Genomic DNA, 13,854 nt, shown 5'->3' with positions numbered 1-13,854 from the left:
TCAATCTAAAAATGATTCAATATAATTTATCAGTTTATATCATGGATTCTGCATCCAATCACAAAGTTCCTGAAGGCCTTCTGATTACATGACCCAAATGTTTTGCATTCATACATTACTTTTTACCTTCACAAGCATTTTATGACTTGATTTATAGGGAAACCCCTAAGGTAGTTGTTACTCCCATTTGCTGGCTGAGGCCACTGGTTCTAAGAGTTGAATGATTTACCTGAGGGGAATTTAGCTAGGAGCAAGGTGGGGACAACCATCTCTGTCAAAGTTCCCACTCTGGTTCTCCTTCCATGTCAAGCTATTGCTATTTTTCATTCCATGTAATACAATTTGTGCAAGATCAGAAGAATTAAACTGACTCCTGGAGGTCATTTGGGTTAACATGAAAGAATAATCATACACCATTATGTCATGGTGCTGAAATTCTTTGATCTTCTTTCTTTCCCCCTTTGATCTTATTTCTAAGCTAGATTTGAATTATTAGAAGTATAACCCTGGACAATTATTTAACCTTTCTGCTCTCTGTCATTTTCTTCACTAATAAAAGCATAATGGATTACCAAATTTTTAGGATTAACTGAGAAACTAAAGGAAATAAATGAGCCTTTAGTCAGGTCTTCAGCAAAGTACCCAATAAAAGTTTGCTGAAATGTAATAGTTCATCTTAATAAAAACAAGGAAACATATTCTTAAAGATTGAGGTAAGAAGGTTTCCGGGAAGATTCTCCATACTATACATGTGACTAATATCAGAGTCCAGTTTTAGTGGGGTTTCTGTTATGTTTTTATTTTCCTAATCCTTCCCTTACTTCCATTTGACCTCTCTCTCACCCAGCCCTCCCTACCCACACATACACCATTTCTTGAATCTCCCACACTGTGCATCCTTCTCTGAGAGCTTCTCTCTGTGCTTATGTGCACCTGCAAATCCATGGCTACCTACAGGTATCTCTCAGGGCATAGCCTGCTCAGTGGTCTTGCAGATATAGCTGCTTCTCTATCAGGTTCCTTCACTCCCTGCTGCCAGAGGTCTCTGATTCCATGAAGAAAACCAGCTTAGAGGGTCATTTGGTTCCCTTACTGTTGGGAAGCCCACCATCACATCCCTGAGAGTCCCATCTGCCACAGAGCTGTGCATGATTTTCAATTTGATCCTGCCTTTGTGCTTAAACAGGAGTCCAGATAGCCCCTTTTGTGTACATGAAAAGGTGGTGTCTGTGTGTATTAAACTCTTTGAAAGGAGTGTTTTAGCCAATGTTTTTGCTTGTTATTTGGGAGTGTGCACATTCTCTCCTTTTGTGGAAGGCAGTTTGAGATATCTTGAGTTCTCTGCAAGAAAGCACCCAGACCATCATAATTTCTTCCATTCTCCAGCTGAGTTCCTGTGAGATCATCTGACACTGTATCAATTGAAAACACGATACTACCTTGAAAAGCTTGTTGGTTCTTATTGTTGCCCTTTTTTGGTGGTGGCAGGACGTGGGGTTTCTTTGCAAAACCTCTTTTCCTCTTGCTCTAAAATGTTCCTGAAAGGGAAAACCAAGTTAAAGATCTCTGATTGAGGAAATGAGTTTTGGTCAATGAAATATTAGCTTGGGCTCTGTTTCTAGCATAGTAGTAACAGCCTGTATCACAGATGCATAGAGCAACATAACTGAAGAATTCATATTATAAATATGAATTTTTATATATGAATTCATATTATAAATATAAATAAAAATATAAATAAAGGGTCTTAGGCTGCATTAGTAAAAGAAACAAAAAATTCTAGCTCACTTATGCTCCTATTATGTACTTTGTTTTCAATTGGGGGGAAATAACAGTAGTTGTAAGCTAAACTGTTTCCAGCAGAAATTAAAGAAACCAATCAGGAGGCCACCTTGTGTCAGGAACCATTGAAGGCACACAGTAAGAGGAGCGCATGACAAGAGATAACATGTCTAAGAGGTGATAGATTTGTTCGGTACGGCTCCAGATACAACCTCAGTAATGGCTGGATGTCACCAGGTGACAGATGACAGCTGAAAATAAGAAAGATCCCTGATGACGGATGTGTTCCCATAATGGGATCGGTTGCAGTACAAAACAGGGAGCTTCCCGAAACTGGAAGTGTCCACAGAGAGGCTAAATGCTTGTCTGTTACATGAGCTGAGGACAGAGCCCCTGTGTGAGCTGGGCTTGGTGACCTCCAGGTTCCCTTCCAACTCTTTGAGGCTATGATTAAAATGGAAATGTGAACACATCACATCTCCTAGCTGGGAATGAAGACTCTGACAGTCAGAGGTTAGACAATGATGTGAAGGACAAAGAGAGATTTTAAAGGGAAGAAAAAAAAAGAAAGAGAGGGAGAAGAAAAGAATGGGGAAAAAAAAAATTCTCCGTGCATTGTCTGTGGCCGCCCCAGTGAGTGCCTGCAAACCAGCAAAGCCTGAGAAAAATCAAAGAGGATAAAGAGATTTGGGAAAAACGAAATTATTTCTCTGCATTCCTCTTCCCCCCAGAGGATGACGAGCAAACGGCCTGCCCTGGGGTTATTCTTCCCCGACAGTGAAGGTGAGCCTCTGGCAAGGAGTGATGTGTTAAATGAAAGGGTAAAGGGACAAGAGAACTAAAAATGCCAGACATCACAGAGAAAGGATGTGGGTTCTGAAGAATGAGAGAGAGGCACTTTGGGCTTCCTGACTCAAATGTGTTTTATCTTTCAAAATAGGCACTTTGAAAACGGAGTCCTGCAGGGGTCCCTGTTTGGTACTGGTTTTGAGTAATGGGACTGATGCTGGTCCTCTAGGACCAGGGGCCAGGAACACTTCCTAAGGCCTGGAGGAAGATGAGCTTCTGGAAGCTGCCAAGACACCAAGCCTGTTTTCTCCATTACACGAAGCAGAGGTTAGAAAGAGCTTGCTGTGGTTTGTTTGGATGGGGGTCTTCTCATAGAAGTTTCCAGCTCCAGCTTCCAAAGGGTGAGGACCCTCAGGAAGATGACAGTGGGTCCCAACAAGAGAAAAACAACAGACCTAAATATTGCATTTTTTATGTCACTGTCTCACTAGGGTAATGTGCCAACACCTACACTAGGTATTCAAAATAAAGATTGCTACAAAGGACAGCTAGACTCCTCATACCCTCAAGGACATCTCCTCCCGAGGCTCAGCTCAGCCTCTAAAGGCTAAATAGATGTTTTCAAATCATTTTTTCAATAAAACATCACAAGCATCAATAGATAAGATACATTTTTAGTTTTTTGAGGAAACACCATAGTGTTTTCCGCAGGGGCTGCACCAATTTGTATTCCCACCAACAGAGCACAAGGGTTCCTCAGAAAATTAAAAACAGAATTACCTTATGATCCATTAATCCCACTAATGGGTATTTAGCCAAGGACAACAAAAACACTAATTAAAAAAGATATATGCACCCCTATGTTTATTGAAGCATTATTTAGCCATATCTTGGCTAAATAAGCAACCCAAGTGTCCATGCATAAATGACTGATGATTGGATATGGATGAATGGACAAAGATCTATCCGTCTGTCTATCTACTGGAAAACTCAGTCACAAAAGTAAAATCTTGCCATTTGTATCAACATGGATGGACCTAGAGGGTATTATGATTGGCGAAATAAAGTAAGTCAGAGAAAATACCATTTAATTTCACACATGTATAGAATTTAGGAAACAGAACACTTCAACAAAGAAAAAAAGAGACAAAAAAGAACAAACTTTTAAATACAGAAAACAAACTGGCAGTTACCAGAAGTGGGATGGGTGTGGGATGAATGAAATAGGGGAAGGGGATTAAGAAAACCCTCATTATGATGACCACTGGGTGATGTACAGAATTGTTGAATCACCATACTGTACACCTGAAACTAATATAACACTATATGTTAATTAGTTCAATTCTAAATAAGTAAGTTAATAAATAAATAAGGAGAGCTGAAAACTCAAGCAAGTGTTTCTTTAGGACAAATATAATATGGTAAGCAAATCTTAAAAAAAAAAAAAAAAAGTAAGATATAAAGGTCCAAGTTTAGGCCTAGGAAAGTGAGGCTCAGAGAAATGTACTTATTAGCCTAATGTCACAGAGTTAGACATGGACAGAGCCAAGATATTAAAACTGTACTCTTTGATTCCAGAATGAGCACCTGTCTCTCTAAATCACGAGTGCATTTTGGCAGCTATGGGGAAACACCCACTACTGGTAGGACAGCTCTCCATTCTTCCCCTGGGCTCAAAGATGACAATGACAAATAATAAAAAGAAAAAAAAATCTTGACTTTGGCTCGAGTTACATATATATATGTATTTATAGGTTAAAAAAAAAAAAAAAGCTACAGGAAGGTACTAATAACAGATTATAAAATCACAAACTTTCCAAGTCATGAAAAGACAAAGGAAACTTAAATGTGTATAACTAAGTGAAAGAAGCCAGTCTGAAAAAGCTACATGCTGTATGATTCCAACTATACAACATTCTAGAAAAGACCAAAACTATGGAGACAGTAAAAAGATCCGTGGTGGGTGGCTCAGTTGGTTAAACCTCTGACTCTGGGTTTTGGCTCAGGTCATGATCAACTTCTGCATCAGGCTCTGCTCAGCACAGAGTTTATTTGGGTTTCTCTCTCCCTCCCCTCAGCCTCTTCCCCTCCTTTACAATAAATAAACAAATCTTTAAAAAAAAATCCTGTGGTTTGCAGGGGTTGAGGAGCAGGGGTTAAGGGACAAATAGGTGGACAGAGGATTTTTAGGGCAGTAAAAACACTGTCTATATGATACTACAGTGGTGGAGACACAACAGTATGCGTTCACCCAAACACAGCATGTGCACCACCAGTGAACAAGCCCTCATATAAACTATGGACTTTGGGTGATTTCCAATTCGCCAGTGTAGGTTCATTAACTGTAAGTTGCTGTATGGAGGGGGAGGTTGATTATGAAGGAAACTATGCATGGGGGCGGGCAGGGGACTTACAGGAAAACTCTGTACCTTCCTCTCAATTTTGTTGTGGATCTAACACTGCTCCTAAAAACTCAAGTTTTTAAAAATTGGGGAAAAAAGACCAACCTCGGGTGCCTGGGTAGCTCAGCTGGTTAAGCATCTATCTGCTTCTGGCTTAGGTCATGATCCTGGCATCCCGGGATCAAATACCCCATCCGGCTCCCTACTCAGCGGGGAGTCTGCTTCTCCCTCTGACCCTTCCCTTTCTCATTCTCTCTTTCACACCCTCAAATAAAAAAAAAAAAAAGAAAGAAAGAAAGAAATAAAAAAAAGAAAGACAAACCTCTCCCTGAGTGGAAGAAGTATATATGGGAAGTTTACCATATTGTCCATGTCAATGTACTTTGCTTTGCTTGAGTTACGGTCATTGGTTTGAACAACTTGCAATAATAATACAGAAACTGAATAGTCATCTGCCTTCTTCTCTCAATTAGCTGTAACTTTTGGGAGTTAAATTTTCCCCATGTGATAATGATGGGGAACGGTTACATTATGTCTGAGGCACCTTTTGGTCTTAGAAGTAAATGATAGTACTTTTCTCTCTTCTTTGATTGTTTCATTTCTTCAATTCCACATGTGAGTGAGATCATATTTGTCTTTCTCTGACTTATTTCACTGAGCATTACACCCTCTGTGAGAACAAACTGTGATCCCTTCACAAGAACAAATGGTGGCTGCCAGAGGGGAGGTGTTTGGGGAGATGGGTGAAACAGGTGAAGGGGATTAAGGGTACACTTAAGAGGTGAGGGGTAAACTTGGTGTGATGAACACTGAGTAATGTACAGAATGGGGGAATCATTATACTGTCACCTGAAATTAATATAACACTGCAGGGGAGCCTGGGTGGTATAGTCAGTTAGGCATCTGACTTTTGGTTTCGTCTTGGGTTGTGATCTCCGGGTTGTGGGACTGAGCCCTGAGTCAGGCTCAGTGCTCAGCGAGGAGTCTGCCTAAGACTCTCTCTTCCTTTGCCCCTCCCCCTGCTCTCTCTCTAAAGTAAATAAATAAATCTTTAAAGAAAAAGTATATATATAACACTTTATGTTAATTATACTCAAATTTTTAAAATTTAAATTTAAAGAATTTAAATTAAATTAAATTTATTTTAAATTTAATTAAGTTTAATTAAATTTAAAGAACTTAAATTTAAATTTTAAAAATATGAAAAAAGTAAACGATTCTAGATGCTGGTTGAAAGCAACTCATGAAAGATTCTGAACGCCAAGTGAAGGTATCTGGATGTTATCTTGCATATCATGGAGGAAGCACTGAAGGGTTTTAAGCTGGAGGCTGATATAATAGTGGTAGTATTTTTGGAAGATTAATCTCATAACAGGATGCAGGATGAATTGTGAATTGTACTAAGAAAAGCTTAGTGGTATGAAGTTCAGATAAGAGGTTAATGCAGTAAACCCAGGCCTGAGCAGATAAGGAGATGAACTAGAGCCCTGTCCTGGAGTCTTTCTGTAGGACTGTATTATTAGCTGGTCAGGGTCAAACCCCTGTTCTACTTGACAGACCTTCAAATGTCAGGGAACAATATGCTTCTACTTGGTCCCTACTTGTCCAGATTAAACTTCCTCCTGTGTCAGCTGATCCTCAAATGCGCATTACTTAATGGGTAGAGGTATTTCAATGTCAAGCAGACATCTTACCGCTTACTGGTTGTGTTATATAACCTTTCTAATTCACACTTTGTTTCTTACAATGTAAAAATAATAACACCCAACCCTCAGGGATTTTGAAAAGATTAAATACAAATGCTTTTTGTTCATGGTTTGCAGTTTAATTAATCTTTAATAAATAGCATTGAATTCTTATCTTCACACCACCCTATTTGTCTTCTCCTGGAAAGAGTCCAGGCTGTGAGTGCTTTTCTTAGTTTATGATTCAGAATTAACAGTGGTAATCATAACGGTTAACTAGCTTTGTGCCAGGCTCCATTTTCAGCACCTGGGCTATGCTATTAAGCCTCATTAAAACTCTTTTAGCCATGTACTGTTGTTTACTCCACTCTGCTGTTGAAGAAACGAGGCACAAGTAGACTGAGTAACTTCCCCAAAGTCACACCACTAGAAGACAGTCACAGGGCCAGAATTTAACAGGCAATCAGTCTAGTTCCACCATACAAGGTTCCCTCTCTGGGAGTGTTCCTTTAAAGCTTTTCGTTAGGTCACTTCCTTAGATTGCATTTTATCCGAATTGCACCACAGATGGGTGCATTCTGTCATCAAACTAAGTAGCTTCTTCCATACAAACTGCTAAAAACTTCTTCCTATTTGGTTTATTTTTAGAATGTGTATAATATTGTACTTATCATCTCAAATATCACCTAGTTTTGGCTCATTATTGAAACCTACTGATGTTGCGTTGATTTCTGATTCCAAATTATAAACCTATTCCATTTTTTTCCTGAGATTGTTTTCTAGGTTTCTGCTGAGCCATTAGTCACTGTGTTACAAAGCATAAGAACCAAGTACAGAACAGAACACAACTAATGACCTGGTTCCTAGACAAATACCGCTACACAGTCAGTATTCTCTGGGTATAGCTGTGTAACTGGTTATGAACTCATTTAAATAAATCTTAAATTTCACAATACTTAATTTTCACTGAAAGTACAGTGGTTTCTCCTGTGAAACTTCCCAAATTGCCAATTTAAAATACACTACAATGCGAGTTTTATTCCTGCCACAGTACCAGTTGCACTACCTTTTCTTAATTCATTTAACTTAAGTGAGATTCTGTCTCCTCACTTGAAAAATGTAGACAGTAAGTCCTGCTATACGTATTTTGATTTTTTTAAAGAGTCAAATTAGAAAACATTTAATGGTATTTACTTGATATTTCAATCCCATAACTATATTTTATTTTTTTCCATAATTGTATTTTAATGAGGAAAATGTAGTCACATTTACATAGAACCCTAACTTGTAAAAAGTCCTTTGGTGTATTTTTTTTCCCCATTTAGTCTTCACCACAACCCATTTGCTGGGGGAAAAGAAATACTATCTTTACAGATAAAGAAACATTGAAAAGAGGTTAATTTCCCAAATCTACATAACTTGAAAAGGGCACAAGAACTTGAGCTCAAGTCTGTTTAACTCAAGTACATATTATTGTTATTAAAACCAGTGAAGCCCTGAATGAAATTACAAGTTCAATAGGCTCCACACCTGCGTAAGCCTAGAAAAGGAGAGAGAAAATAGCCTTCTTCTAAAAGGAAACACAACTCCTCAAAAGGGTAGAGTCCTGGGATTTGCGTTGTCTTTTAAGAGGCCCTGTGTGGTAGTTTCCCTTCTCCTGCTGCCCCCGGTCTCTGTGGGGACCAGGAGGTGGATGCCCACACTGGCCAATGGCCAAGTAAGTGTGGTTCCAACTGGAGCACAACTTGAGAATGATGTGAAAGGAAACTAGGGAGGCAGCTTCCCTCAACTGAAACCACTGTCTCTAGTGGTCATGCTCTCAGAACTGGAATTCACTCATTAAACAGCTCCACAAAGTTACTCTAAAGACTGAGCACCTTCCAAGCTATGGCCTATTCCAGAGTAATGTGCAGACAGTATTAAGACTCTGACAAGAGGCAGAAGCAGAGACCAGGTCATTCAACTCCATTCTGCCCAGCACGCCACTTCCCAACTCCGGAAAGGCCTTCTACTCCGCTCTCACAAACAGTGAAGAGCTGTGGTCCAGTAACATGCCTAGCCCTGCCCAACACCAAGGCATCTGCACTCAGCATCATGAAGCCACTGGGCTTGATTCCTTTGTATTTCTGGGACAAACACCCAATTAGAGAACAACCCTAGGAGATCCACCCTCCCATGACACTTCATACCAAAATGTCATCACTGAGCACATGTGTGGTGATGAAAGAAAATTGGCAGTCTGTTTTCCCTCTCTCCTAAGTGATACGCAATGGTCATGTAGAGGTCAAGAGCATGCTTCCAAGACCCGATTCTCTATTTTTCAACCTCATCTCATATATTTATGTCAATCAAAAGAAAATTCTTAATGCTGCTTCTTTTGGGTAAGTGCACAAGGCTCATTTTCTCATCAACTTACTTGAAAACCTAATTATACTGAACCAGATGTTGTGTTTTACACCAATGGATGTGGCAAGCAGTTGGTTTTGGACAATGACACAAATGTCAATTCAAACTGCTTAGACTCTACCCTGGGAGCTGGAGTCTGGTGCAATCACAGTCATTGCCTCATCCCTTATTTTTAGCTTATTAAGTAAAAAAGGTGACCATCAATGAATGTATTATATAATAGAGTGAATCTACAAGCAAGATAGATCTCAGAAAAGTCATTCATATCCAAAAAAACATTGAGAAAGAACAAAGCTTTACTAAATTCTGAAATTAATTCTTACGTTCAGTTTGGCTTCTTGCTCATTCCTAGGAATTAAAGTGAGAAAAAAGGAATTTTTATAAAACCTAAATTCTCTGTAATTCTAAAGTTATTCTAACTGTCCTCAACCTGTATGTTTGAGTCAATGAGGATAATACCTTCATTTATGTGGCCATTGAAAACTAGGTTCATTCTTTCCACAGATCACTGAATAAATCAGAAAAACAACATCAAATTCTACCTGTTTTCATTCAAGTCAAAACCTCTGCTTTTGGGCCAAGAGACAATAAGAAAAGCTGAAATTTATTAGTATTCAGAATGTAATGAAGTGTAATGTACTTCTAGTTTAAATTACTGGGCTTATAAGAAACTCTATTCATGTTGACTGGCTTAATAGAAATGGTTTGATCTTGGGGCTTGAAGGCATGTGTGACCTTGATCTGTTTGAAATAGAGCAGATTATAGAAGAGCAGTGACACAAAGTCTCCAGCTATATTCAGACACCTCAATTTAGAGCCTTTTTAACTTATAAAAAAAAGCAAGCAGAGACATAAAGCGGTTAATATAGAAGAAAATGCCAAATGCACTATTAGAGCATATATAAGCATGTTTCAGATATGTGAAAACTAGAACTGATTTTCTTTCTGATTATAAGGTAGCAAAAAGTGATTGTAGAAAATTTACAAAATGCAGAGCCAAAACAAAAAAAGCAGTAATTGTACTTAAGTTCTGTGTTACTTCAGTTCTTCACTGTGATGTATACACAACACTCAGAAACATAAACACACACAATGAAGATCTTAAATGATTAAGCTATGATCTGTAATCTGCCAACTACAGATATCTGGTATGGCAGAAATCTTCCATTTCCCTGGCTCTTCATCCTTCTACAGAAATTTTAGAGCTTGCTTATAAAGTTCCACGAAAATTCCATGAAAACTAATTAGAATTTCAATAAATCTAAAGTACAACTAAAGAAGAATTGATATCTTTAAGAAGAATAAGTTACTGTCTCTTTAACGGAGTATAAATTCAATCTCTATTTATTTAGATCATTAACCCCTCTTTCAGTTCCAGGACTTTTCCTTTGCATCTTGCAAGTATCTACAGCTATTTCTAGATTATGGATAATCTCTGATACTATAGTAAATACTGTCCACTTTGCAATTATATCTTTTGGTTATTTGTGGCTGGGGCGTAGAAGGCAAATTCCTTTTTGCGTATCAGCCTTTGGTTCAGCCGTCATACCATAAACTCTTCTATTATTTCTAATAATTTATCCAGAGACTATATTGTGTTTTCTGTGTAAAAAAAGAGGACATTACTTGTAAATGATGACAGTTTTATTTATTACTTTCTAAGCCTCATCCTTTTTTTTTTTTTTGAAGCCTCAACTTTCTAATTTCTGTTTTCTTGTTCAAAATGCTGGACAGGAACTCTATACATTGTCAAAGCAATTGTGATGATAGTGAGCATCCTGGTTTCATTCCTGAGAGTAAAGAAAACACTCTCAGTGTTACATATATAATTTTTGAAATAGAATGCCTCCAGATCCCTAGCTCATTGAGTTCTCTCAGTAGACTGCACAAGCTTCAAAGATAGGTGTGCTATTTCTTTTTTTTTTTTTTTAAAGATTTTATTTATTTGACAGAGAGAGAGAAATCACAAGTAGGCAGAGAGGCAGGCAGAGAGAGAGAGAGAGGAGGAAGCAGGCTCCCCGCGAGGCAGAGAACCCGACGTGGGGCTCGATCCCAGGACCCCGGGATCATGACCTGAGCCGAAGGCAGAGGCTTTAACCCACTGAGCCACTCAGGTGCCCCGATAGTGCTATTTCTTATGTGTTTTTATTTCCACATTGCAGTGGAAGCTAGTGATATCCAGTATCAGGGAAGACGTCTCCAATCTGGATCATAGGAAACCAATGTCAGTGGCCCTCCAGTGTTGACAGAACTATGGCTGTGCAGTTCTTCCCATTACTGGATTCAGGAAAGTAATACAAGACAAAATATTTAACCTTACTTTGGAGTTAAAATAATTTTTTTTAAAACTTTAAATTGGGCCGTATTTCTTTTTTTTTTAATATTTTATTTAATTATTTAATTAAATATTAAATAGAGGAAACACAAACAGGGATAGTGGGAGGGAGAAGCAGGCTTCCTGCAGAGTGGAGAGCCTGGTGCAGGTCTCAAGCCCAGGACCGTGGGATCATGACCTGAGCCAAAGGCAGATGCTTAATAACAGAGCCACCCAGGCACCCCTGGTCTGACTTATTTCTTTAGGAAGTGAATGTTAAGAATAACTAAAGTGAAAAAACATGATAAAGAATTAAAGAATGCTTGCTCAGCAACAATGAAGCATCTTTTTCATTTCTGGTATTGTACTTAGCACTGGAGATATGATGAATCACAAAGCAAGTCTATTATGAGGAATTTACTGTTCACTTAGGCCAAGTTTCTCAAACTTCATTGTATATTAAAATCACTTGGAGAACTTTTAGAATAATTTGACGCTCAGGCTGCATACTAGTGAAATTAGAAGTTCTGAATGTGAGAGCTTGAGACCTAGGAAGTATTTTTTGAAGCAGCCCTGTGATCCCAATGAGCAGACAAGGTTAAGAACCACTAAGTTCGAGTCTGGGTATATAAACATAAGACATTTTTCAACTCTAGCCTATACAACTTAAGTGCCAATGGAATGACAGAGATGAAAAATGAAAGCTTGGGCCTTGGGAAAATGGTAGGAATTGACTGTGTGTCATAACTAAGAAAATTTTACCTAACTCAAGATCACAAAAAGGCATTCCCTTTGATTATGTGTCTGTCGTCATGCCAATACCATACTATCTTGATCACTCTAGCTTTCTAATCAATTTTGAAATTGGGAAGAGTGAGTCCTTTAACTATATTTTGCTTTTTCAATATTGTGTTAGCTATCCTGGATCCCTTGCCATTTCTATACGAGTTTTAGGATTACCTTGTTAATATCTACAAAAAGGTATCTGAAATCCTGATAGAGATTACGCTGAAGCACCATCTTAACAATATTAAATCTTTCAATCTATGAACATGAGCTACCTTCCCATTTATACTTAGGTCTTGTTACATTTATTTCAACTATGTTTTGTAGTTTTCAGAGCACAAATTCTGAACTTTTTGTTAAATTTATTTCTTAGTGTTTTATTATTTTTGATGCTATTGTGAGTGCAATATTTTCTTAATTTCATTTCAGATTTTTCATTGCTAGTGTATAGAAATACTATTATTTTGTATTATTCATATAATTATTTTATGCTGACTCTATATCCTGCAACTTTGATGAACTCATTTACAGATAGAATAATTTTTCAGTGGATTTCTTAGGATTTTGAATATAAAGATTATGTCATCATCCTAAGTGAACAATAAATTCCTCATAACAGATTGCTTTATGATTCATCATATCTCCAGCACTTAGTTTAATACCAAAATGAAAAAGATGCTTCATCATTGCTGAGCAAGCATTCTTTAATTCTTTACACCTTAATCATTTTTTTACTTTAGTTATTCTTATGTTCACTTCTTATAGAAGTAACTATGACCAGACTTAAAGTTTTGAAAAAAAAATTAACTTCAAAGTAAGGTTAAATGTTTTGGCCTTATATTACTTTCCTGAATCCAGTAATGGGAAGAATTGAACAGCCATAGTTTTGTCAACACTGGAGGACCACTGACATATATGAAATTGACAAAGAGGGAGCTCCTACAAAAACCTTGGTGGCATGGTCCTTCTTGTCCTCTGTAGGGGCTTCTGACACAACCCTAAGAAAGTCTGATTACTTCACAGACACAATCTGAAAGTCTTCTATGCAGGGCTAAGCATTCTAAGTTTGTTTTTTGTTTGTTTCTGATCAACCTACTGAATCTTATATATGTCCAGGATAGTCTTGTTTTGGGATCTGGGTGTCTGGATTTGAAATGTATTTTTTTGGTCACTTTTGAACTGAAAATTGAAACAAAACATTTAAGTAGTTAAGAAAGAAAAAAAAATGCAGTCTTCAAAGGATAAGGTCAGGGGTAGTTAAGCATCCGACTCTTGATTTTGGCTCAGATCAAGATCCCAGGGTTGTGAGATGAAGTCCTGTGTTGGGCTGTTGGGCTCCATGCTCAAAGGAGAGTCTGCTTGAGATTCTCTCTCTCCCTTTTTCTCTGCCCCTCTCCCAGCTCATGCTAAATAAATAAATAAAATCTTTTTTAAAAAAAGAGGATCAGGCCAAGGAGGTAAATCTAGACAGTGCACATCAGGTCTGCAAAGTCAAGGAAGGAAAAAAATAGGAATGTCCAGGAGTACAGAACGTTATAGAGGAAACAGGAAATAATTTTGAAAAGATCCTTGCATTTGGTACCTGAGTACAACATGGTGTTTTGCAAGATCTACAATCAACAGTCACCATCTCTCTTTTGGGATGTATCCCACTTGGCCTCTTCTCTGACAGAAACCAAAGGCATCCTCA

General features: G+C 38.0%; 1 protein-coding gene across 4 annotated transcripts in view; it reads right to left on the bottom strand.

Annotated features, from left to right (window-relative positions):
- The window catches only part of CHRM2 (cholinergic receptor muscarinic 2), a 143,079-nt gene that overhangs the window by 63,465 nt on the left and 65,760 nt on the right, over nt 1–13,854 (bottom strand). For 2 of the 4 annotated variants that reach the window (XM_059171946.1, XM_059171947.1), the window contains one exon: nt 1,440–1,538. The exons of the other annotated variants lie outside the window; for them this stretch is intronic. The gene's annotated coding sequence lies outside the window, so the exon portion shown is untranslated. The remainder of the gene's footprint in view (nt 1–1,439; nt 1,539–13,854) is intronic. 4 annotated transcript variants of the gene reach the window in all.

Source organism: Mustela lutreola, chromosome 4, assembly GCF_030435805.1.
Source record: "Mustela lutreola isolate mMusLut2 chromosome 4, mMusLut2.pri, whole genome shotgun sequence".
Lineage (NCBI taxonomy): Eukaryota > Metazoa > Chordata > Mammalia > Carnivora > Mustelidae > Mustela > Mustela lutreola.
Note: the sequence above shows the minus strand (reverse complement) of the source record. Positions and strands in the feature narration are given on the sequence as shown.